This window comes from Mustela lutreola, chromosome 4, assembly GCF_030435805.1.
Source record: "Mustela lutreola isolate mMusLut2 chromosome 4, mMusLut2.pri, whole genome shotgun sequence".
NCBI classification, from domain to species: Eukaryota; Metazoa; Chordata; class Mammalia; order Carnivora; family Mustelidae; genus Mustela; species Mustela lutreola.
In genome coordinates, this window is record NC_081293.1 from 36,312,567 (window position 1) to 36,338,831 (window position 26,265).

Here is a 26,265-nt window from a genome sequence, read left to right on the forward strand (position 1 = left end):
AAGAGGTTCAGAATGTTTATGTCAGCAAGAGAAGACAGCCTCCTAACAACACGAGGAGGAACTTCACAATCACAGGGTGACTGGGTAAGTGCAGACTGGGAGCAGGAGGACAAAGTTGTCTGACCTTTATGACTGCCATCATGGGATCTGACTTTGAAATTTACCTGCCTAGGAAGACAGGACACTTGGATCCTCTGGCCAGTGCTGGAAACCCATTGACAGTTCTTGCTCACTGTCCTTTGTTTTTCTAGATTCCTTGCTGGACACCTACACATCCTCGCCTCACATGCATTCATGCTGCTGAATAGGTTATATCTCTTTTTTGACATTTGGCGAGTCTTCATGGCTAACAGTGATGAGCTAATGATTATCGAGAGGTAATAAATGTTAGACATATGCTAACAGCTCTACTGTCAATTCTGTTCAAATGCATATTTTGAAAACCCAAACTTGTTCCAAAACGATTGCTATATTAGGGAACCATTTGAAAATAACATCAATTTCACTTTTTTTTAAACGATTTTATTTATTTATCTGACAGACAGAGATCACAAGTAGGCAGAGAGATAGGCAGAGAGAGAGGAGAAGCAGGCTTCCCGCCGAGCAGAGAGCCCAATGTGGGGCTTGATCCCAGGACCCTGAGATCACGACATGAGCTGAAGGCAGAGACTTAACCCACTGAGCTACCCAGGTGCCCCTCAATTTCACTTTTTTATGCACAGTTTTCTCTGGAAGAAATACTAGGTGAAACCAAAAAACTCTGCTCAGCTGAAACCACTTAAGAACACCTGCCGAGCGTCAGCGCACATGCTTCAGATGTCTACCAACTGTCTCGGTTCCCCACCTGTCATGGGGCAGCTCCTCCATGCCCAGCGTCACCATATGTCATCTGACTTCAGAACCTCCACCCATCCACCACTCCATAATTGCTCGCAAGTTGCAACCCTTGCCAACACCCGATCTCACACACAAAGCCCGGGTCCTTTTTCTAATATGAAGCCACATTTACTGTAATGTTCATATATTCACCATAAATCATGTAAAATTGCATTGCCATTTTCGTTAAGGTCTTATTCTTTGTTTTAATGTGTGTCATCGATGGCTTGGTGTTATGCCTCAACCTCACGTTTTCCATGAGCCCTGTAGTTTTTATTGTGCAATTTTGCATGGCACAGTGGTTTTTAGAAATGCCTATGTTGCATTACAGCAGAATTGCCTGTACCTTATGATCTTATTTAATCTTACAAATATGAGGAAATTGAGGTTTAAGGAGTTTGAGTAATTTACCCCACAACAAAGAGCTGCAAAGTGGTCATGCAAAGATTTGAACCCTGCTCCACCATGGTATGAAAGCCTTAGGCTCCTGATTTGATATAGGAGCCTGTCTTTTAAGATGACTTTCCCCAAGAGCCAATAACAGCTCTCCTTTACTCAGTACAGTGTCGTAGTCAGTGTTATGCCCTCCAGAGCCTTACTACCTGGGTTCAGATCTGGCTTCTGTCACTTATGACCTGGGTAACAGTGGGCAAGTTATGTCAGAGGATGTGTTGTTGCACAGTGGCCCAAGAATCTCCTCTTTTGTAGCTCACCCTTTGCAATATGATTTGCCATCAACAAGAGAATTTTATTTTCCTCACACCTTGACTCTGGGATGGCCCTGTGACCTGACCTAATGAACAAAGTACAGTGGAGATGACACCAGACCCATCCTGAGGTCAGGCCTCAGGAGCCCTTGAATGCTCTACTCATTCTCCTAGAATGCTACACAAGTCCAGAGCCTGCTAGATAATGAGAGGCCACATGGCTCTGCCCCCCCAGTGTCCCCCGATGACAATGAATGAATGCCAGAAATATGAGTGAGGCCATCATAGACTCCCCAGACAGCAATGAGCCAACAGCAAATTTCAGATGCGTGAATGAGGCCAGTAAATATCAGGTGAGCTGGACCCAAATCAGCAGAGTCATTATTTTATACTACCATATTTGAGTTTATTTGAAAAAAAGGCACCTGATGCATTTAACTTATCTATACATCAGCTGTCTAGAATGTAAAGTGGGAAACATCATCGAACTGTGAGAATTGAATGAGTTAAGTCAATCTAGAAATACTTAGAATAATACCTTGTAAGCCCTGCTCTGGTTATCCTGTATAACAAAAATAATGGCATAAAGCAACAATGATTTAACATTATTATTTCTCAAAGTTCTGAGGGTTGACTGGGCTCTTGGGTTGTTCATCCTTGGACTCTCACATACAGGTGCAGACAGTGATTAGGGCATCAGCCATCTGGAAACTTCTTCATTCATAGGGTACCTGGGCTAGAAGATTCAAAAGTTGTGGACTGTACCAACTAGAGTTCAGACATCCTTCTCTATCATCCATCTATCTATCTATATCTATCGTTCTGTCTCCTTCTCTCACATCTCTCCACATGGTGCCCTTGCATGAGCTAGACATCTAATTTGGCAGCTGAAGAATCTCAGAGTGGGACCCCCAAGAGAGGGAAACTGCATGGCCTTTTCCATTATGGACTCAGAAGCCTTCAAGTGTCATGTTGCCACCTTCTATCCAACAAGATAATTACAAAGCCCTGTCCCAGTTTGAGAGGAAGGGACATACACTCCATGTCTTGATGGCAGAGGAATTAGAGAATTTGCAGATGTCTTAAAAACACTCTGATCTTCTTACATACACACCCATAATCATATCATTCTCACAGCTACCCTAATAAGATGGGTAACAACAGGATATCCATTTTCTTTATTATTTGTAGATCTATTTTTTTGACAGTTTTAGGTTCCCAGCAAAATTGAGAGGAAAGTATAGAGATTGCCCATAAACCATCTACCCCAGAGCCTCCCCCCTCATCGACACCCCTCACCCCACCAGAGTGCTGTATTGTTACAGTTGGTGAGCTACACTGACAAGGGACAGCAGGGTATCCATTTTCAATACAAGAGAAACTTGGCTTCAGAGACCATAAAGTTTAGATACAAAACTAGAACTACCCAGTATCTAAAATACCAAAGCAGGGGCGCCTGGTTGGCTCAGTGGGTTAAAGCCTCTGCCTTTGGCTCAGGTCATGATCTCAGGTCCTGGAATCGAGCCCTGCAGTGGTGGTGGTGGTGGTGGTGGTGGGGTCTCTGCTCAGCGGGAGCCTGCTTCCCCTCCTCTCTCTCTGACCACTTGTGATCTCTGTCTGTCAAATAAATAAAATCTTTTTGAAAAGTTAATAAATAAAATACCAAAGCAGAGGAGGGGAGGCAGAAATTAAGGGGAGGAAATTAACTTAAGCTACCCTGACTAACCCAGAAATTTGTACTGAAAGTGGAGTTCCCCCTAATAAAACCCAAACATGTGGAAACTCACACTGGAACAAAATCTCCCTCAGGCTTTGTTCTGAATGACCAAGATGAACAGAAAATGTGGCATGAAAAGAAATAAGTGTTTTTAGTGTAAACTGCTCACATTTGTTTTTTCTTTTCTTTTCTTTTTTTTTTTTTTTTTTTTTTTGTTAACTCAGTATAATCTAGCCTATCTTGGTTAATACACTATGTGCTCTGAAATGTTAAGGAAGAAAACTATGTCTGTTCTTGGAGTAAATTAATATGTATGAGGGAGTTGTATCAGCTATCAACTGATGTGTAATAAACCACTCTAGATCTTAGTAGAATGGGTTATATATAGGAGCCTTCTGGAGTACTGGAAATGTGTGTTGGGGAAGTAGTCACATCAGTGTAAAGATATAAATAGATGCAGAAAAATACATATACAAAGATAAATCAAGATGAACTCTAAGATTTACTTTGTGTATAAATAGAAAATAAAAATAGAAAAAGAACACAATAAAAATAGAAAATGGAAAAAGAAAATAGAAACACAATAGCATAAAATAGAATCATATAATTAAGAAAATAAGTGGAAATGAAGTAAAATAGAATAATAACTACCATAAAATAGAAAAAGAGACAGTAACAATCTAAGTTGACAGGACAGCTCAACATGGAAGAGAGGAGAAAGGAAGTAAATTTATTCTTACTCTAACTATTAACATTCCCAGAAAAATATGATTAAATATGTGTATTAAAAATTTAAGGGGCGCCTGGGTGGTTCAGTGGGTTAAGCCGCTGCCTTCGGCTCAGGTCATGATCTCAGGGTCCTGGGATCGAGTCCCACATCGGGCTCTCTGCTCAGCAGGGAGCCTGCTTCCTCCTCTCTCTCTGCCTGCCTCTCTGCCTACTTGTGATTTCTGTCTGTCAAATAAATAAATAAAATCTTTAAAAAAAAAAAAATTTAAGAATAAGGCCTCCTAGCTGGCTCAGTCGGTTAAGCGTCTGCTTTCAGCTCAGGTTATGTTCCCAGGATGCTGGCATCAGAGCCCTGTGTCAGGCTTGCTGCTCAGCTCGAGCCTGCTTCTCCCTCTCCCCCTTCCTGGGCTCACTCTTACTATCTCTGTTGCTATCTCTCTCTCTTTCTCAAATAAATAAACAAAATCTTTAAAAAATTTTAATAATAAAGTATCTTTTTCAAGTAAAGTAAGTAAAGAGTTCATAAATTGAAAGCAAAAAAGGGCTAATCATAAAGGAGGAGTTATAAATTTTGCTATGTTAAAGTGGAAGATTCTGTTCACCAAGGCATAAAACTCAAGAATAAACTTGCAATACATATATCCGCATGTAACTCATATGTTGAATATCCTTAGATATTCTACATATCATAAGCATAAGCAAAGAGGCAGATAACACAATAGAAAAATTAGCAAAGAAGTCACACAAGAGGATATCCAAATGACTACTGAAGTTGAAAAAGTCTTCAAGTTCATAGCCATCAAGGCAATGAAAATTCCCACTCCAAAGTGATATTGTTATACCCTCACCACAGTGACTAAAATGGAAAAAGATGGAAATAAAGTTTTGGCGAGGATGTGGAACAACTGAAACTTTCCTACACAAACTGAGGATTCTGAGGAGTATTCCATGGTCCACCCATTCTGGGAAACTAGTGGTAAAACAGTTCTACTAAACCTACCCGAAGCCCACTAAAGCTGGACATACACGGACTGTGTGACACTTGACTTCCATGCCGAGATGCACTCCCCATGTTGAAATGCATCATGTACTCACTCTACGACAGGTTCAAGCAGGTTCATGGCATCATTATTTATAAAGGCAAAAAACACCTCAAAAGGATGGTGAACAGTAAACTGGGTAGCTGACCTGCAGAGATATTCAGGGAAATACTGCATGCTCTATGCTGCACAGCAATGAGGGTGAACAAATTATGGCTGCATGAAATACCGTGTGTAAATGTCAGAAGCAGTATGTTAAGCAAAAGAAGCCAAATACAAGAGTATGATTGGATTTACATAGAGTTCACAAATCAGCAAAACTAATCTCGGGTCTTGAAAGTGAGAACAAAGTTCCCCAGGCAGAGGGATAGTCACCAGGAAGGATCTCTGGAGAGGAACTGCGGGTTGTTCATTGTTCATGCCTTGATCTGGGTTCTGGTAACACACAGGCATTCAACTCGTGAAAATTTATTTGCACACTTTTTTAAAAGAATATTTATTAGAGAAGGAGTATGCATGAGCGAGAAGAGGGGCAAAGGGAGAGAATCTCAAGCAGATGCCTCTTGAGCATGGCGGCGGACAAGGGGTTCAATCCTAGGACCCTGAGATCATGGCCTGAGCCAAAATCGAGTCTCATGCTTAACTGACTGAGCCACCTAGGTGCTCTTGCACTGTTTTCCATATGTAAATGATAATTGAATACAAGGTTTATTTTTTTTTAATTAAAAAAAAAATCAGTGGTACATTAAAAAAAAAAAAAAAAAGTGAAGAGAATCAGTGGAGAAATGGAATAGGGGATAAAATTTCCAAACCACTAAAGGAAAAAATTGCTCAAAGAGAAAACAAACAGAGCACAGAAAAGTGAGAAAGAAAAATAAGAAATCATAATAACTAGATAACAAAGAATAAGAAATATATAATGAAATTAAGGCCAAATATACTAGAAATTATAATAAAGGTGATTGAATAAAAATCTTCTATGAAAGACAAAGTACTTGAAGAATCTGATGAAATAAATACTGTCTACCTTTAGGCTGTTCCACAAGAGACCTAGGACAGTGGCCCAGAAAGCTTGAAGATAAAGGAAGGGGAAACAATATTGTGAATCAACACCACTGAAAGGCAGGCAAATACAGCAATTTTAATTTCTGACAAAATTAACTGGGAGGCCAAACAAAACAAAAACCTTCAAAAAGAGAAAGAAGAGTATTTATCATTGATCGTAAAGTGTAATCCACCAGAAATTTAACAGTTGTGAGCCTTTATATATACTTAACAACATAGTTTCAAGATATATAAACCAAAACTGAGATAAAGACAAGCAAAATTTGACAAACCCACAATCACTGTAGGAGATTTTTACACAGAAAATCAAAGTGAAAAACAAAAAAAGCTCTAATACCTTTGATTAACAGTCACCAAACTTGATTAGAGAGAGAAAATGCTTCAGAAAATACAGATTATTCTCAAGTATGTAAGGCAGCTTGACAGAAAAATTCACCAGTTAGTGGTCTAGGAAGAAAATCTCCATACATTCTAAACCAGTAGTCATGCAGGCCATCTTTCTGACAATGATGCAATCAACATAGAAATGAACAAGAAAAGGATTTTGGGAAAAGCCCACCTAATATGAATACATATGTTGGATATTTAAGAATGCCTCACATTGTACAGCTTTACTATTTATTGAAATCCATTTCATAGTAAGCCCACTTGCTTCTGCTCATTATCTCCTCCCCAATTCACAGTTGAGAGACTGCAAACAAAACCCACAATTTGTGCAAGTCACAGGACAAGTGTGTATTACAGCTGAAATTAAATCTTATTTCCGCTGGTGTACTAAATCTCGCTTCTTCCCACAAAGGCCTCCAGATGTGTCAGAGTTGCCAAATCCCTGTGAATTTAGGGTGTATATGCCTCAAAACCACCGTCTTTTTTGAAGTCTACATTTAGACACCAATTTCTATTTGCTTCTTTTATTAAATGTAAAAGTGAATTTCACAAAATTACTGAGCAAACCCCAAGTACAGTTATTAAACCTTTACACTTTTATAACCAAAGATTCTTCAAAACCATGACCACTTTTATGTTTTCAGTGAAAATTTTGTCCACAGAAAGCAATGTTATATCTAAGCAATGACATTATTTTTAATATTTGTCATATCTTTTCATTTTTCTACATTTCCAAGTTCTATTCTAGTGTCAAAACTCATTATTCTATTTTCCTGTTCCTCCCACATCCCACCTGGGGGTCTTTATATTAAAGTTACTTTCCAGGGCACCTGGGTGTCTCAGTCAGTTAAGTGTCTGCCTTCAGCTCAGGTCATGATCCCAGAGTCCTGGGATGGAATCCTGTATTGGGTTCCTTGCTTGGCAGGCTGCTTCTCTCTTTCCTTGTACCCCTCCTGCTTGTTTGTGCTCTCTCGCACTCTCAAAAAAAAAAAAAAAAAAAAAGCTACTTTCCAAGCTGTGGAGAGTGTCTATCACTTTAGACACTTTAAGGAATTCCCTTCCACATATCTGCTTGCCTTCAGAAGGCAGCCTAAAAGCTTTGCAAATAGCCAGTGACCATGACCTCTTCTATTTAGTCTCAAAAGTGCAAGTCCTGCATTAGTCTCTATTTTTATACCAAAGCAACCTACTCTTTTGGGGCTTTCTTTTCTCATTTTTCTTTTATTCTCTTTTGTTTTTTTGTCCCTCATTATTATTTTTTTTTAATTTTCCCTAACCCTTTTTTCAGTACACTTCTCCAATTCCATAATCATCTAGACAAGAAATGGAAAGTAATTGGGGTTTTGAGGGGCAAGGAGAAAAAGGAAAAGATAAGAAACAAGAAAAGGTGATTACTGTAATAAAATAGAGAAAATAGGTAATGTGAGGCGAGAAGAATGGAAAATGGGGTTTTGTATGGATTTTTTTTAAGAGTATTTATTTATTTATTTATTTAAGAGAGAGTGAGAGAGAGCAAGCAAGCCTGAGCAGCAGGTGGAGCAGCAGAGTGAGAGGGAGCAGGCTCCCCACTGAGAAGGGAGCTCCATGTGGGACTCGATCCCAGGACTCTGAGATCATGACCTGAGCCAAAGGCAGGCTTTCAACCAACTGAGCCACCCAGGCCCTGTTTTGTATGGATTTTACTGTGCTGAATGGGAAGAGAACATATGAAAGAAAAATGAAAGAATCAAAGTGAGAGTAAAGAGAGCAGAAGAGCGAAATGGGGTTAGGCTATTTGGTGGCTTAGTCATCAATTAAGTTTCTAAACTGTTGCTACTGGACAAACTGCTGGCCTTGCAAGATGGTGCCCATAGAAAATGCTTATACTCCGGCACATAAGAACTTGCAACCTCTCACTGCATTTGTTACTCACTGAAAGTAGAGTGTCTGATTCTGCTTACTTTAATAGAAACAGCTTTGACACAAATGAACAGTAGATTTGATTGGGAAAGCAACCAAAACAACCACTCATTTTCATCTCACATGCAAATCTTAGCACTTCACTGACAAAACCATACTGTTTTATAATAATTTTCCCAACTAATGTAGCATACATCAGAAACAATATTCCTCTTTGAAACATATCAACACAGCTTTCTCATGCTGGAAAATACCTGCCTACACACCTTCTTCTTTTGCTTCCTGTATTTTTCAAGTGGCTAGTGTATGCATACCTTGGTGTTCCACTCTAAAAAATATCTCAAACACAAAGTTAAATGAAACAGGCTTATTTTGTGTACCCCTACTTTAATTGTAGTTTTAGGGAAACAAATAAATCACAATGTAATCTGATTTCTAATTATAGTGGACCGATATTGTTTTTATCTGCCAGGCACCTTATATTTTCTGGCAACAACCCCCCCTGCCTTCTGCTTTGGAAAAATTGTCTCTCCAGAACGCTTTTCTCCTTTGTTTACCTTCATTCTCTGACCTAGACATCACGAGTTTGGTCCTCTTGGTCCTCCCTTCAGTATACACACTTGAAGTGTCATTAAAGAAATCACATATGTCATTTTATGTTATTTGAGAGTTCATGTTTAAGTTGATTTTCTATTATAAACCTCATAAGTTTTTTGTTCAATGTCTTAACACAGTACTTTTTTAAACAACCAACCATGTGTGAATTGACAATAGCAGAAAGTTCATCTTTTTTCTCTAATTCTTATAGATGCTGTACAACTTAAAGACACCTACTTCCACCCAAAGATGGTAACTCTATACTAATAATAGCACATTCCTGCATGAATTTGCCTGGGGGTAGAAGGCATTTGTGAATTAGGGGCCCAAAGTAACAGAAGTATTACCAACAGGAATGAGAAGAACAGAAACAACAGGTGAGCTATGGATTTGGTTTTTGTTACATTGAACCATATATATATATATTTTTTAAAGATTTTATCCATTCATTTGACAGACAGAGATTACAAGCAGGCAGAGAGGCAGGTAGAGAGAGAGAGAGGAGGAAGCAGGCTCCCCGCTGAGCAGAGAGCCCGACGTGGGGCTCGATCCCAGAACCCTGGGATCATGACCTGAGCTGAAGGCAGAGGCTTTAACCCACTGAGCCACCCAGGCGCCCCGAACCATATATTTTGTATATATTGTGTATGTGTTGTTTTATTGAACTAGCAGGATGGTTAGAGTTTAATGATAATGGTTTTCAAAACAATCTTTGACAATTAAAACATTTGGGCATTCTATTTCAACAAGTTCTTTTCATAGGCAACAATCTTGAATAGGTGGAAGGATTTTTTACATCACTTAGTTATTTACCCAGAAAATTGCCTAACAGCCATATGACTGGGTGTATCCACAATCAGTCATTGAATCCCAGAATTTACAAATGTAACTGTGTACCAAGTCATCTGTGGAATTACCAAACATACATACACACACACACACACACACACACACACACATATCACACACACTTATATATATTTATATTTATGTTTTTATAAATTTATATATTTCCAGATCTTCACCCACCCCTTTATTTTTAACAAGTTCCATGTGTGGTTCTGAGAGACATCTGGCTTGAGAATCACTGGTTTAGTCCATCTCTTTCCAATTTGTTCATCTTCAGTCTTGAAAAATTGAAATTCTGAAAGTGTGAATGCTTGTAGTAAGAATCATCTTCTTACTCATCATGCATTTCAGTTTAAGAACACAAAGGCTCTCCTTGATGATTAGAAGCTGTCAAGGCCATTTTATGGGTGTGACATCTCTTACTAGAGCTTGTCTATACTTGTGTATAGGCTGCTGTATGATGGAAACTAGAAATCTGACACACCAGGTATGTTTGAGCTACTCTTTTGCTGTAAACTGCTGGATAAATCTCACTTTTTAAAAAATTGTATTAGTTCTGGGGTGCCTGAGTGGCGTAGTAGGTTAAGCAACTGACTCTTGGTTTCGGCTCAGGTTGTCATCTCAGGGTTGTGAGATCGAGCTCTGCATTGGGCTCCACGCTCAGTACCATCCGCTTAAAACTCTTTCTCCCTCTCCCTCTGCTCCTTCTCCCTGCTCCTCTCAAGTAAATAAATCACTCTTCTTTAAAAAATTGTATTAGTTCTTTCAGATCCGTTGAATAACGTAAGTTTAGCCTCCATGGTCAGAGTTAGAAATGTAACATTTTTTCCCAAAAACATGTTGAAATTAACATTTTGCCAGTAGTGAGTTATTACAAATATGACCTCTGGCAAGAAGAGAGGAAATGGAAAATCTCCACTGAAGAGAGGAGAAACTAACTAAGGGAATGCACAGGCAGGAGGAAGACAGTGCAAAGCTTGTCAATCACTTGAAACTTATCCTTCTCCCATAGCTACATTAATGTCATTAATGTCATTCCCCAATTATATTGCGTTGTTTCTAATGCCAGTGCCTTTGAACATGCTCCATGTTTCTTGATGAAGTAGTGTCTTTTAAGACCCAGCTGAAATGTAATCCCTTCTGTGGAAATTTCTTCAGCTCTCCAGCTCCCTCCTGTGCCCCTTCCAAGTCTCCATTTAGCTTTCTTGACAGCGCCATGTTAACTATTTGGTTTCATTCCCCTGTTTGGCTATCCATTACATGAGGGCATTTCTGGGTTTTCAATTCCTATCTTTGTATTTGACAACCCCAAGTAACGAAGAAATGCTCATTCAGTAAATATAAAATGACTTGCTTAATTACATTTGCATTCTACTGTACCTCCTCAGCCTTATCAAGGGGCAACCGAAGAGGGCTAGGTGTCCCCTTGGGGTCCTTGACATCACAATAAATCCACTGACTTTAAAAAAGCAGGAGACCTAAGTCCCTATCCAGCAGCTACATTCACCAACTTGCCTACAGATTTCTGTGACTGAGTTGCTGTGGTTGGGACCTGGGAAGAGACAGAGAAGAAACCTGGGTGAAAAGTCCAGAAATGTGCAACCAGATGAGCCAGATGGCCAGTTTCAAAACCCTGGGTTTCCAGATGTAGTCCAGCAACAGAAATTCATACTGCCCCTCAACCAAGAGGAGGGCAGGAATCAAAGGACAGGCACATAGCCCTGGATCCCAAGAGAGAGGTTGTGTAGGTCACAAAGAATAGGGAATGATGAGCAGTATTACTGGGACTGAGAGACCATAGTAGCCAGGAACATGTACCCCTTAGGTACAAGTGATAAAATCCCAAAGCAAAAAAAAAAAAAAAAAAGAAAGAAAGAAAAGAAATGGAACCATACCTATACCTCCTCTAGGGTCCCAAAGTCCCCTATGGATGTCTTTATCATTTATCATATTGTCTGTTTCTCCTTCTGGTCTCTGAACCCCTCAAGCAAAGCCACTTCAACTCATTCATCTTTCTGTCTCCAACACCCACCAGGAATCCAGTGTATTGTCTGATACTTAATTTACACTTCACGTATTTTTGCTATTGAGCTGGCCTCCTAAGAATGAAGAAGTGTCTAGCTTTCTCCCTCCCAAGTCCTAGAGCTAAAGATGAGTTTTTAACCCAATGTGTTTTACCACATGAATTTCAGGCTACCTTCTAGTTCCTTGATCCTATCATTATAAGACATTTTCTCCTTAAATTATATGTGAATACTGAAGCCTCAGATGATGGGGAAATAAAGAGATGTAAGTAGAAGAGGAAAAAAATGCAGGAAGACTACTTTTTTTTTTTTTTAGTAATGATACATTCAAACAGTGTTTTATCTAGTGCCTAAGAAAGTAAAAGCTTATTCAATTACACTGTGGTTTTGAAATAAAATCCACTACTGACTGACTGCTCATTGCTCCAGACGAGCTTGGGTGTGCTGGCTGGTGGTTGGTACAGTGACTGATACGGTGTAAGATTTCTGAGTGGCAGAATGGTATCAGCTTTGTGCAGAAGTTAGCTGCAATTTTATTGAAAAAAGTTATCTGACGAGATTGAGCACTTACTGCATATGCATAAAAATGTCCCAACAAAGAGCTGTAAGGTATCTTCTTGATCAAATTGACTTACACAATAGAGGGCAAAAAAAATCCAGCTTTTCTTCCAGCCTTATAGATCATTAAATGGCTGCTATAAAATATCATTGCTTTCCTTTCCTGCTTTTTATCACTGCCAGTACAGACATTAAGTTTACCCTTAACAGTAAATGGCCGTTCCATCCTATGGCATTGCTTCACAAGGAGAATGTCCAATTCTTATGGTTATCTCCTCATTCATGCCCCATGTATTTAACCCATTGGTTGCCTATTTTATGGTACACAGAGGATTGGGATGTGCAAAGATGAGTAAGTGATCATTATTTAAGGAGCACAAAGTCTACTACTACCAAAAAAACAAAACAAATAGTGCCCTTATAATACCCTAAGCGCTATGATGAAGGTTTTACAAAGTACTATCATAGAGGAAGATAAACCCTTCAACTTTGCCCATGTGGAAGAATGAGAACTTGAAAGGACTAAGCATGTTAATAAGGAGATGCCATGGGAAATTTACTGTAGTACTTTGGGAATTTTGGAGGCACTCTTACTTTGGGGTCTACTAAGCTCAGTAGGTTTCTATTGGAACAGTGAATTAGTTTAAAAAAAAAAAAAGTTTGTTGTTGAATGCAAAATCTACATAATTCGGAGTGAAATGAAAATCTGAAATTGACTCATGCAGCATGAACTATACCCACAGTCTGAACAAAGTAAACCAAACCAATGAATTATTAATTCACACAAAAGCAAGGTCCTTTAACCCCATCTCCATGGAAATTATTTCTCCAGACTTCAGTCACCTTCATTCTGAGTTTACTCGCCTCTAAAGACCTATATCTAAAAGGTGATACAGGTTTAGTAATAAAGGTATAAGCACTGATGGGGTTAAAGTTCATAAGCTTTGGGACACAGTGGTAGCAGGAAACCCAGATGTACAAATTGGCTGTGTGCCAGTTTGCCAATTAGCAGGCATAGCAATGGTTGAGAAGTAACATTCTTTGGAAATTATAAAAGTGGTGCATCTGAAGGATGGGTGATATGGCTTGTTTTCCATTATAGCCCATAATACATGGCTATTTGCTCTTTGATCCATATCATGACTCCTGGACTCCAGGCATAATAGAGGTAAAAAGAGAGTACAACACTGGTCCCATTCACAGAACTTAAGGACATTTTGTGGCTACCAGCAACAAATATAGGAATGAAGATGGAGGAGACTTTTCCTTACTGGAGTTCCCCTGATTTTTCTTTCTGACAATTTGGTTCTCAGTACCACCATCTACTGAAAAGGATTCTAGGGATTGTTACTCAGTATCCTTACTAAAATGGTTCAAATGTAAAGTAGGTCCCAAAGCAAATCTACCTCCTGAAGAAGTGATTCTGATCACCAGATGTTCCCAATGACACAAATGGTTATTAGAAGTGTTATTCTAGGGGTGCCTGGGTGGCTCAGTGGGTTAAGCCTGTGCCTTTCATTCAGGTCATGATCTCAGGGTCCTGGGATCGAGCCTCTCATAGGGCTCTCTGCTCAGCAGGGAGCCTGCTTCCCACCCCCCTCTCTCTGCCTGCCTCTCTACCTACTTGTGATCTCTGTCTCTCTGTCAAATAAATACATAAAATCTTAAAAAAAAAAAAAAGTGCTATTCTACAGTGAACGCCCTTGTAAATGAATCTTTGCATGCTTCCTAAATTCCATTAGGATATATGTTCGGAAATGGAATTGTGGGGACAAGGAATGGGCACATTTTAAATGTTCTCAAAGTATTGCCAAGTATTCCTACAGAATGTTGGTATCAACAGAGTCAGCCTGTTCATGTCTGTAATCCAGTTACTTGTACTCATGGAGGCTATTTGCTCATCCTAACTTGTCACTCATATTGCTACAGTATTCCAGTAACCACTGGAAGATTCTTGAATGTTCCAAAACTCACCACAATGGTTGAGAACAAGATTGATTTCCTTGGAAACCCTTTCTTTTTCCTGAGTAGTTACATGCGGCTAGCATGCAATTTTTTTTCCAGATTTCTCCAATCAGTTAACAGCAGTTTAACACCACTGAGCATATTTCCCTTATTGATTGTCATTAAATAGGCTACAGTTTAAATCACGTGCAAGACTTCTTGATGCAAAAATTTATATCAAGAACAGCGTTTGAATGATCTGGCATTTAAACACTCGCACTCACACGTGGAACCATTTAGATGATGCAAGAACTTGGCTCAGGAAAGAGATGCTTCAGAAAAAACTCTAGTTTCTCTTTGAGGCCAGTACTTGACGTTTAAATGGTCATTTCATTAAAATCACTGAATCTGTTAATTTCCCCAGCCACCGAGGAAAATGTTGAGAGGAAAAGTCGATTTCCAATCTGTGGGGAAATGATGGCAGTACCGCTGTTAACGACCGATGATAGCAGTTGTCTTCTGGAACACCCGGGCTGCAGTCTCCAGCTAGATTCCTTCTGCTGCTTTTTTCTTTTTCTTTTTCTCTTTTTAACAGTAAAAAGAAGAAATTACAGAGGCAATTCTGTCTAAGGAAAGGAAAGGATTCAAAAAGAGAAGGCTTTATTTTGAAGCATCCACAGGACATCGTGGAAAGCTCCCAAGCACTTGAAAAGAAAATCTCCTTCCACAGACATCAATAAGGATAAATCCTCTCGGATACAGCTTAAGACAGGGGGTGGGGGTGATGAAGCCAGTTTTAAAGTATGGGCTTTGCAAGCTGCACGTCCTCAAATAACGACTTGAAGGAACTGAAGTGAATTCAGCAGGTGGAGATGGCATCCCTTCCGCATATTGTTTATGGGCTTTCTCTTATGGTAAGATCTACTGTCTGACCTCAAAGCGCACTGGTTCTACCATCTTGGCTGTTTGATGAGACATTTGCTCATCACGCGCCTTCCAGCCCAACAGCCAAGGATACAGCTACCATGACCCAGGACTGAGCGGGTAGAAGAGATGCAGAGCTCTCACGGTTAACCCAGCCAGTGTAACTGTCCTGGTTTTCTAGCCACAGTTCTCGCATCATTCTAGAAGCAGCCTGCCCAATCGCAAATGTATGTCAAGCGTTTTCTCTTTGCCAAAAGGGATATCTCTTTTCAAAATCTCACAGACCCCAATTTCAACCTAAAATCATACTTCAAATTATATTCCACCAAATTTCATTTTAATTCCTAAATCTTCCAGAAAAAAAGTATCTAAGAGCTCTCAGATGGATAACATAATTCAGAATCTTTATATATGCACCTTTTAAAGTTAGTATAAAAGTAACACCCACATAAAATAAGTTCTTTTTGTTCCCAGATTGTTCATAAAAGTAAATCATAAAAATAAATCACAAATATAAAGTTTTTCCTTCAGTGAATGAACTGTTTTTTACCTGCAAAATTGCCTTTACTTCCTTATAGCAAATTCAAGGTGATCTTAGAGGGGGGGAAAGACAAAAACAGAAACAACAACTGTGTTACATTTGTTTCCACAAGCTATGAAAGAATAAACTACTTTCGATTATTTGCTCTCTCTGCTGGCTGTAAAGCGATCCAATATCATTTAGAAGAGAAAATGGCTTGTCACAGAGATAACAGTGATAGTCATCACTGCTCATGTGTATATTATGTTAAAATATATAACCTAAAGCTATTTGTTAGCTATTATAGCTGGTAATAATTCTGTGAAACATTGTTTTTCCCATTTTACACAAGTAAACAAGCTCGGGGTTGTTAAATTATACACTACTGTGTGACAGAGTCATATATGAACACAGATAGGGTTTTACAGCATGCAGTGGTTGATGTCACAAAGGTTACATCCCCAACCTTTCTGTCTGAAATGGCTCTACTTCTCTGTGGTCACCTCTGTGTTCATTAGAAATGGTGATGCAGTTCAGAAAACACGCCAGTATTTCCTTTTCACCCATTTGTCTCTTTATAAATTTATTTTTTCAACAAATAACAAATGATTACTTGACACTGTGGAATCAAAATGGCAACTCATAGTGATCATGACTCCTGAGTTTGGTGAGCAGAATAAACAGATTTTTTTAAAAAGTAGTTAAAAATTGCTCTGGGCAGCACAGACATTTTTACAATGTTTATTCTTCCAACCCATGAGCATAGAATGTTTTTCCATATTTCTGTGACTTCCTGAATTTCTTTCAGATGTGTTCTGTAGTTTCTAGAGTATACATCCTTTACCTCTTCGGTTAGATTTATTCCCAGGTATCTTAGGGGTTTGGGTGCAGTGATAAAGGGGATCAGCTCCTTAATTTCTCTGTCTCCTGTCTCATTGTTGGTGTATAGAAATGCAACTGATTTCTGTGCTTTGATTTTGTATCCTGTCACATGGTTGAATTGCTGTATGAGTTCTAGTAATTTGGGGGTGGAGTCTTCTGGGGTTTCCACATAAAGTATCATGTCATCTGCGAAGAGAGAATTTTGACTTCTTTTCCCCATTGAGAATGATAACTCGCTGTGGGCTTTTCATAGATGGCTTTTATGATATTGAGGAATGTTCCCTCTATCCCTATACTCTGAAGAGTTTTAATCAGGAAAGGATGTTGTATTTTGTCAAATGCTTTTTCTGCCTCACTTGAGAGGATCATGTAGATCTTGTCTCTTCTTTTCTTACTGTGCTCTATCACGTTGATTGATTTGCAAATGTTGAACCACCCTTGTATCCCAGGAATAAATCCCACTTGGTCCTGGTGAATAATCCTTTTAATGTACTTTTGGATCCTATTGGCTAAGATCTTGCTGAGCATTTTTGCACCCGTGTTCATCAGAGATATTGGTCTGTAATTCTTCTTTTTGATGGGGTCTTTGCTGGTTTTGGGATCAGGCTAATGCTGGCCTCATAGAATGAGTTTGGAAGTTTTCCTTCTATTTCTCTTTTACACTGTTGGTAGGAATGCAAGCTGGTACAGCCACCCTGGAAAACAGTATGGATGTTCCTTAGGATGTTAAAAATAGAGCTACCCTATGACCCAGCAATTTCATTACTAGGTGTTTACCCCAAAGATACAGACGTAGTGAAAAGAAGGGGCACATGCTCCCTGATGTTCACAGCAGCAATGTCTACAATAGCCAAACTGTGGAAGGAGCAAATATGTCCTTCAGTAGATGAATGGATAAAGAAGATGTGGTTCATATATACAATGGAATATTACTCAGCCATCAGAAAAGATAAATATCCAACTTTTGCATCAACATAGATGGGACTGGAGGAGATTATGCTGAGTGAAATAAGTCAAGCAGAGAAAGTCAATTATCATATGGTTTCACTCATATGTGGAACATAAGGAATAACACAGAGGACCACAGGGGAAGGGAGGGAAAATTGAAGGAGGAGAAATCGGAGAGGGAGAAGAACCATGAAAGACTCTGGGCTCCAGGAAACAAACTGAGGATTTCAGAGGGGAGGGGGTGGGGGTGGGGTAGCCAGGTGATGGGTATTAAGGAGGACTCGTGTGGTGATGAGCACTGGGTGTTATATGCAATTAATGAATCATTGAACACTACATCAAAAACTAATGACGGATTTATACAGTGGCTAACAGAACATAATTTTTAAAAATTAGTTAAAAGAGCCTAAGATGGGGCACCTGGGTGGCTCAGTTGGTTAATTGTCTGCTTTCACTTCAGGTCATGATCCCAGGGTCCTAGGTCCCTCTACTGTAGCAGGTTCCCCGCTCAGTAGGGAGCCTGCTTCTCCCTCTCCCTCTGCCCCTCCCTCTGCTTGTGCATTCTCTCTCTCTTGCTTTCTCTGTGTGTGTGTCAAATAAATAAGTAAAATCTTTTTAAAAATTTTTTTAAAAAAGACTCTAAGATAAGTTAATGTGTTGGCAGAAGACCTAGTGTGCAGTGGGAGCCCAGAGAAGAGGGGAGAATATATTATGAAGACAGGAAAACCTCGACTGGGGAGACACCAGTTTTGTTGAGAGCTGGGGCATGAATAAGAGTTTGCCAGTATTTTCGACCCCCGTTGCTTGCCTCTTAATTATTCAGCATGTAATCAGCTTCCAAAGATCTTTCATAAGTTGTGTCTTCTTTATGTAAGTTAAAAATTATAAATAGTTTCAGTGGCTTTCCTCTGGTTATTTAAAGGAGTTGGAATAAAGTCAGCTTGTTCTAGAGAGAGAAAGTATTAGAGCATGTCAGGCAGTAGTAGCAGTTGAATGAAAAATAAGAGCGTATTTCTTTCTTCCAGAGATGCCTGGGGCCCTGAATTTGAGCCACAGATTTGGAGTTTGGGTTGTTGTTGTGTGTTTTGTTTGTTTGTCTGTCTCGAGTTCCCTGTCAGCCAAGTGTGGTTTCCTCAGTTGTCTATGGAGTTAGGACTAAGGACTGCATCAAATCAAGACAGATACGAAGCATCGTTTAACAAAGTTGTACTTTGCTTTTTTCTATTTCTTCTGCCCTACTAAACATATGCATAGTGTCTCTGGTTTGGAAAGGACCATCTTCCTGTGAGTCTGCTGGGAGGGGTTTCCAGAAGAAGCGGAGATTAGAGGTCCTGTCTCAGACAAGGCTTGAGGGCCTTGCCTGGGGCATTGCAATGTAGGTGCATAATAAACGTAGGTTGACCAAAACGAAGGTCCCAACCCAAGCTTCCTCCTTTCAGATTTTATTCCATTTTCCGACAAATTTGCCTCGTCTGCCACCTGTTGGCAGGAGGAAGCATTTTTCTGGCTGAGCTTAACCTAAAGACTCAAACCTCAGCTCGGAAACTGGCGTCACCATACATTACATCCTCCATTACAGCTGTTCAAGGACAGGAGGAGAGACTATTGGTGGCAGGGGGAATTTGGATGTTGGAGGACTAGCAGAGCAGTTGCTTCCCTAGGCATCACATTTATAGCCCTGCCCTGAGCATCCTTGTCCTGATTGTTCCTCCAGAAAGGGCTTCAGTCTCAATGAGTATTTCCTTTTACATCAAAAGGAGATGACAATATTTTCACTCCCCAGCTCTCAGTGAGTTTGGGAGACAAATGAGATAAAGTTGTGTGCCCACCAAAAAAAAAGTTGTGTGCTCTCAAAAAAAAAAAAAAAGTTGTGTGCTCTCAAAAAAAAAAAAAAAAAAAAAAAAAAAAAAAAAAAAATCCTTACCCATAGCTATTACATTTATTTGCCTCATTTGCCAGAGGAGACCAGATACCCAAGAGGAAATACCCCATGACATGTGAGCAAACTTGAGGACACAAATCACAGATCTCTGTGGCTAGAACTCAGAAGTAGCTTAAAGACCCACAACAGAAGAGCTGCAGCCTTTCACATTTTGTGTTTTCATTGTGGCTTTTATCACATTCTGAGCCATGGGTGGGGTGTGTGTGTGTGTGTGTTACTGTATAAATGGCCAAAGTGGGACCCCAAAAGTCTCAGTAATTTGTTCAGGATAAGAGAGTACATCAGAATTGGAGCCAGAAGGTACTGTGAGATCTGATACTAGACCTCTATTCCCTCCATTGTTCTTTGCTTCCAGGGGGAACCCCAGATTGCCTAAGTCACAAAGTAGCGTGGTCTCCTCTGGTTCTCTGAAGACCTGGAGACTGTGACCCTTGCTTTTCCCAAAACCCAAATGAATCATCAATGGCTGTGCTGGAATGAGGTGGAGGGAGCTGCAAGGGTGGAGGGTATGACACTTGCCCCCATATAGCAACAAATGGGGGGGGGGGGATGAACACAGGGAAGAATCAAACCTACACGTGGTGGAATGCAGGGGCCTTGGTTCGTACAGGACCAGGCACAGCAGATCTGCTCACTTGTTCTGGACATGATTAGCTTTAGTCTGGATACATTCCAACTCCGGGAAGGCAACATATTTGGATATTTTTGCTTAGAAGAGTAGAGATTACGTACAACAGTGGAGATGGTTTCCTGCAACATATTTCTACCATAGGAAAGAGAATCCCAGGGGCATGTCATCTCCATCCTAGCCATATCACTCATGTAAAGCCCAGCCTTACCATATGTATAATGCTAGTAACAGCTCGGGAACTCCGGGCTAGCTTTATTTCTGAAAGCAGCCTGTCCTAATGTACACACAAAAGAAAACCAAAACCTGCTACATTTTACTGGTGGTGGCGCAAATTTACTGTTAATGATATTAAATTGAAGAGTGAATCTGGTTACTGTTTGTACATTCCCTTGAGCACAAATTATGACATCAGTTATGGTTATAAATAGCATTGTGATAACTACTCTGTGCTTCATTTCATCCTCACAGCAGCTCTGTGGGATGCATTTGCCTTACAGATGAGGAAGCTGAGGTACAGAGAGGTCAAAGGCTTTGCCTGGGGATGTACAGGCAGGAAGTTGTAGAGACACATAGAATCTAAACTAACTGAGCCCTTACCCCTAACCAATAGTCTGTCAAGTCCAGCCTTGTGTTTCTGTTCCCTGGGTATATGATTTATCCTTTCCACTGGACGGCAGGCTCTTGGAAACCAAGACTCAAGTCTTACTCTGTTCCCCCACAAAAGTATTTGTCATAGTGTGGAGCAGGAATGTATCCTAAGATCAGGATGGCCAGACACAGATTTTGTAAGTCAGCAGATAGATGGTTAATCAGTAGAGACAGACAGAGAGAGGAAAAGTACAGTTATGTGGAGAAGGGGGGATGGGTGGAGGAAGAGAATGCACAAACTAGCAGAAAACAGAAGAAAAGATATTTATAATGTAATTCTTTTGTTCTAACATAGCAGCCAAGTAATAAGCTAGTAATAAGACATGTCCTTGCAGAGAAATAGCTAACATCTCTGCTGATTTATACTTGAAAGGATTTATCATTCGCCTTTCCCCTGTAAAGCAATGTAAGATCATCAGGATTACTGGCATTCTGTTGTACCCTCTGCAGAGTTTAATGCCATCGCAGACTATTAAAAATTTATAGAAACAAATAAGAAAGTCCAGCATCAGCTGAAGCTCTAAGCCCCTGGAAGAAGAGAATAGCTTCTGGGCTACCATTTCCCTTGCAAATGTAAATTCAAGGGATTTGGGTTCACAGGTGACCTCAGCCTTCCTCTTGAGCCACAACCAGAACAAGCTGGCTGGACATCCATGGAACAGTGATGTAGGCAAAGGAGCATATCAGCCCATCCCATTTTTTTTTTAATTTAATTTCTTTTCAAGGTAACAGAATTCATTGTTTATGCACCACACCCGTGTTCCATGTAATACGTGCCCTCCATAATACCCACCACCAAGTTCCCCCAACCTCCCACCCCCCACCCCTTCAAAACTCTCAGATTGTTTTTCAGAGTCCATAGTCTCTCATGGTTCACCTCCCCTTCCAATTTCCCTCAACTCCCTTCTCCTCTCCATCTCCCCATGTCCTCTGTGTTGTTATGCTCCACAAATAAGCGAAACCATATGATAATTGACTCTCTCTGCTTGACTAATTTCACTCGGCATAATCTCTTTCAGTCCCGTCCATGCTTCTACAAAAGTTGGGTATTCGTCCTTTCTGACGGAGGCATAATACTCCATAGTGTATATGGACCACATCTTCCTTATCCATTTGTCCGTTGAAGGGCATCTTGGTTCTTTCCACAGTTTGGCAACCGTGGCCATTGCTGCTATAAACATTGAGGTACAGATGGCCCTTCTTTTCACTGCATCTGTATCTTTGGGGTAAAGACCCAGTAGTGCAATTGCAGGGTCATAGGGAAGCTCTATTTTTAATTTTTTTATGAAGTCTGTAAACATAGAACAAGGAGGCAAGGGGTAAGAGTGAGATGGTCCTTCCTCTCCAAAGACGAGACAAAAAAATTGAAGATAAAATAAAACTGCCTTATATTATAATACAAAATCATTCCCTTAGAGTAGATAGGCAAAATCCCTTAAAGGAAGCACAATGGCCATGGTATTTATTCACTCACCAATTTGTGCATCCATAAGATTAATAAGAAAATGTGCCTCTCAAAAAGATGATCATGAGTCATGGAAGCCTCCAACACCAAATGTTTCTAAGGTAAATATGCCTGGCATGCCACCTAGGGAGAAGGAAATCCATCCTAAAGATCCTGATCTGTCTGGTCCCGGGCTCTTTCCACCTGCTCATGGAGAAAAATACATCAGGTCACTCTGTCATGTGATTCATTTGATTCTCTGTTCTAATCATACATCACAGAACCAGAGACTCAAAGAACCCCATTCAAAGATGCACTTTATTTTATACATCACTGATGAAGAAAAAGTACATCATGATAACACTATTCTATAGCTTTTGAGTTTCTATTACTTGAGCACTTGACTTAGCCCTTCCACTAGACTGCAAACTCTTATAAAGGATCAAGTACTCTTATCACTGAGATTTGTTTTTATATTATTTTATATATTTGTATTTCTATTATTATTTTATATTATTCTAAAACAAAGTGCTGGTGTAAGCCTTATTTCATGTATCTGCCGGTTGCCCACTACCCTTGCAAAATCTACTCCCCACCTTTCTGCATGCTTGCTGTGTTCTGACCCAGAAGGCTGACCTGGATGGGCTACCTCAGCAGATCGCAAAGCGTGCCCAAACCCCTGAGCCTCCTCAAGACTTTGGCACCAGGTATACAAAGTCAAAACTATTTTTATAATAATACTAAGACATTATTTGCCCTTGGGTTATGTTGGCATTTAAACTGATGGTGAAAATCAAAAGTGGGCAAAACTACTGGAGCCGCAGCAGAAATTAAGACATTGGCACCGAGCCAGACTAGCAGTCATTGTCTTCTTCTCTTGTCAACCACTCTCAATTTAAAAAAACAAAACAAAACAAAATAAAACTGATTTCATTCCAGAAAGTCCATGATAAAACAGTAAAAACAGTACTAGTTTTATTCAAATCTCTGTGTCCACATCCACTTTTCATTATTATTTGATTTTATTTTGGTAGGGCCGAAAGATAGCAAGAAGGGGCAGAGGGAAAGAGAGAGAGAGAGAGAGAGAAAATCTTAAACAGGGGTTTGACCTAGGGCTCGATCCCATGATTCTGAGATCATGAACCTGAGCCCAAATCAAGAGTCAGTTGCTTAACTGACTGAGCCATCCAGAGGCCTGTGTCCACATCTTTTTAATATTCCACGTAATGAATTGGGAATGTGTGTAAACTGCTGCTATGTACAGAAGCATGAGGGCTCTCTCTAGGAGAAGCTTTTATAGATCTGATTCTTCCTAATCATTTTTTGCCGAAGAGTCACTAATGGTCTTCCTTTCCGTCCCTTGTGCCATCAAGGTCGTGGTGAGCTCACATTTCTTAAAAGGGTTATCTGCATTTGTCTCCAGATTTTCTCCCATTTTGCAAGCTTTAATGCTGGCATTTTTTATCTTATGCATATGCAAATTTTAGTAAGCCACATCTCAATTGTTTTCTGGCAAGCACGACTGTTGAACTCCATTGTCTAATATATATCATAATTTTGGAAATATTAAAATGTGATAATATATGTGTCTTAGAATTAATGAAATATGATAGTTCAATTCCATGCTCAGCAAGCAACCTCCTAATTATCTAACTTCACATGAAGCTTCATCCTCTCCCAAATCCTTCCATTACTGCAACATTGGTTCATTCATTTCACAGCTGCTTAGAAATCTAGATCAACTTGTCAAATGATAAGAAATTTTGACATTCCTGGCTCTGGGGGAAAAGAGGAGTTACTACTAGTCTGTAGCTCAGTCACCAGCTTGCACTAAGCATGTTTAACTTTCAGTCTGGAGCTTTCTCACTTCCAAGGAAGACAGGACCCCTCTTCCATGAGCCTTCAGGAGGCCTGGCCCCTTCAGGTGAGACCCAGTGGATCTCCTGTCCCAGACACAGCTCCAGGACCCTAAGTGATTTGTTTACCCCCAGGTGTCTACACCCAGGGATTCCCTGGCCCTCTCCACCCCATGATATGTCTCATCAACACCTCCCAGTCCTCAGACAGATTCCACAAGAAGAGTCTGTCTTGGAATTTTTCTCAGTTTTTGTGTAATCTTTACTTCTCACTTTGCCTTTCTTTTTTTAAACAAATCTGCCATCATTCTAGACAGCCAGTACCTTTGCTCCTCTCAATTAAATTTACCCTGTGTGCCTTGGGCCTTCTTTTTGTAATCAGTTTGCTTTGCTGTTTCCTGGCATCAGCCACCTTTTCTCCTTATCCCTTTGAACCGAAGATGCAGAACCCTTGTTTTTCCAATTTTTGTCGGTACGTTCCTGGGCCATCCTAAAGCTGTGATCCTCAAGGCCCTGTGTCTCATCAACACACGTAAATTCATTTTTCATGGAGGAAGTAAGGAATAGGGGTATAGGGCACTTATAATCCAATATTGTTTTCAGCATTTATTCAGTACTTACCAGGCACTGGGAATTATGATGCCAAGAACTGTGCATGATTTTATCATGTAACTCTCCCCCCACCCAAAAAAAAACCCAAAACCCTAATAATAAACACTGAGGCTTAGAGAGGCTGATAATGCACACCAAGTGCATATAATAGACCCAGCAGCCAACATCAAGTCATTTCTGGCCCTAAAGCCTAAACTCTAGGCTTTTGTACTTATTTACTGACACCACTTTGGGCAAAATGCTGTTCTAGGCAGTGAGAGTAAGACAGAAAAGCAGGAAAGATGGGGTCCCTCCTGTCAAGTGACGTATGTTCCAGCAGGGGACAACAGCCATGTCCATCACACTCCTAGCGCTGGTTCGGATGCAGTCCGCCCTCTGTGAAGCCCACATGAGCGCTGCTAGAACACAGAGGAGAATTCCAGCCGGGGAGACAGAGTGAGGCTTCAAGGAGGAACTGGCCTTTGAACCGCACTTGAGTGATGGGCAGCATATAATGAAAAGCTGTTAAAAGGAGCAGAAAGTAAGGCCGGATGCCTGAGGGTCTAGGGGAGGGAAGAAAGGGAAGCTGAGAAAGAGTTATTTATTACTGCCTGTCACTGTTTGTGATTCTGCTTCTTAGATTCATGGTCCGTCCAAAGTCAGAACTCGGGGAGGCTGCCCCCCGCCCCCCGGCAGCCTGGCCACAACTTGGTTCATTGGCTGCAGCTATGCCCCAGTGCGGAAGGGTGTCAGTGGATTCTTAAGGGGTTTCTTCTGTCCCCCGCCCCGTGCACTCCCCTCACTTCAGCTCACGCACTGGCTGTCATTTCAGTCTCCATGCTTGCCTGGTCTGAATGAGGTGGACTGCCCTGAACAATGGAGTTGTCACGGATTGTCAGAACCAGGGCCCTGCAGGGTCCTGGCGACCAGGCGTTAAGAAAAGAAAAACAGGGGGAAAAGAGAAAAAAAAACCAACCCACCTGGTAGCCTATGGACAAATTCAAGGTCCCTGCTCAGCGGATGGGGAGTATTTAATAGACGGGGACGCAGCAGGTAGAGCAGATGTTCTCTGTTCCCCAAAATACCACCTCTGCCCTTGCCTTACACCCAGGGCCTTGGACACTGACTTCCCTGCAGACGTCCTTGGGCCCCTGAGGGTTTGGAGTCCTGATCTCTGGTCTAATCACCACTCAACTTTGAGAATAAGAGAACGAATCCCCCAAAGCCTTGAGCAAGATAATACAGTTACTTAATACCAATGCTGACAGTTAAAACCCAGAATTTCCTCTCACTCCAGTGATTTTCCCAGCAAAACCATACCTGTCAACCTTGTAAGTAAAGCAGGAGCTTACAGGATTAGCAGAGAAATCTTAACACAATATTCAAATGGCCACAGATCATCTACAAGGAAATCGACAAATGCACACCTTGTCTCCTTGTTTATGCAGACTTGCCGCCCTGGTGACAAAAGTCATTTGATTTTGTTT

General features: G+C 40.5%; 2 long non-coding RNA genes across 2 annotated transcripts in view; one reads left to right on the top strand and one right to left on the bottom strand.

The window, feature by feature from the left end:
- Positions 1 to 26,265, bottom strand: part of LOC131828670 (uncharacterized) — a 73,736-nt gene that overhangs the window by 10,530 nt on the left and 36,941 nt on the right. The gene's annotated exons all lie outside the window — the stretch shown is intronic.
- LOC131828671 (uncharacterized) lies at positions 258 to 15,973 on the top strand. Its single transcript, XR_009352536.1, has 3 exons — positions 258 to 377; positions 9,229 to 9,394; positions 14,817 to 15,973. It is a non-coding gene; the product is annotated as an uncharacterized LOC131828671 (long non-coding RNA).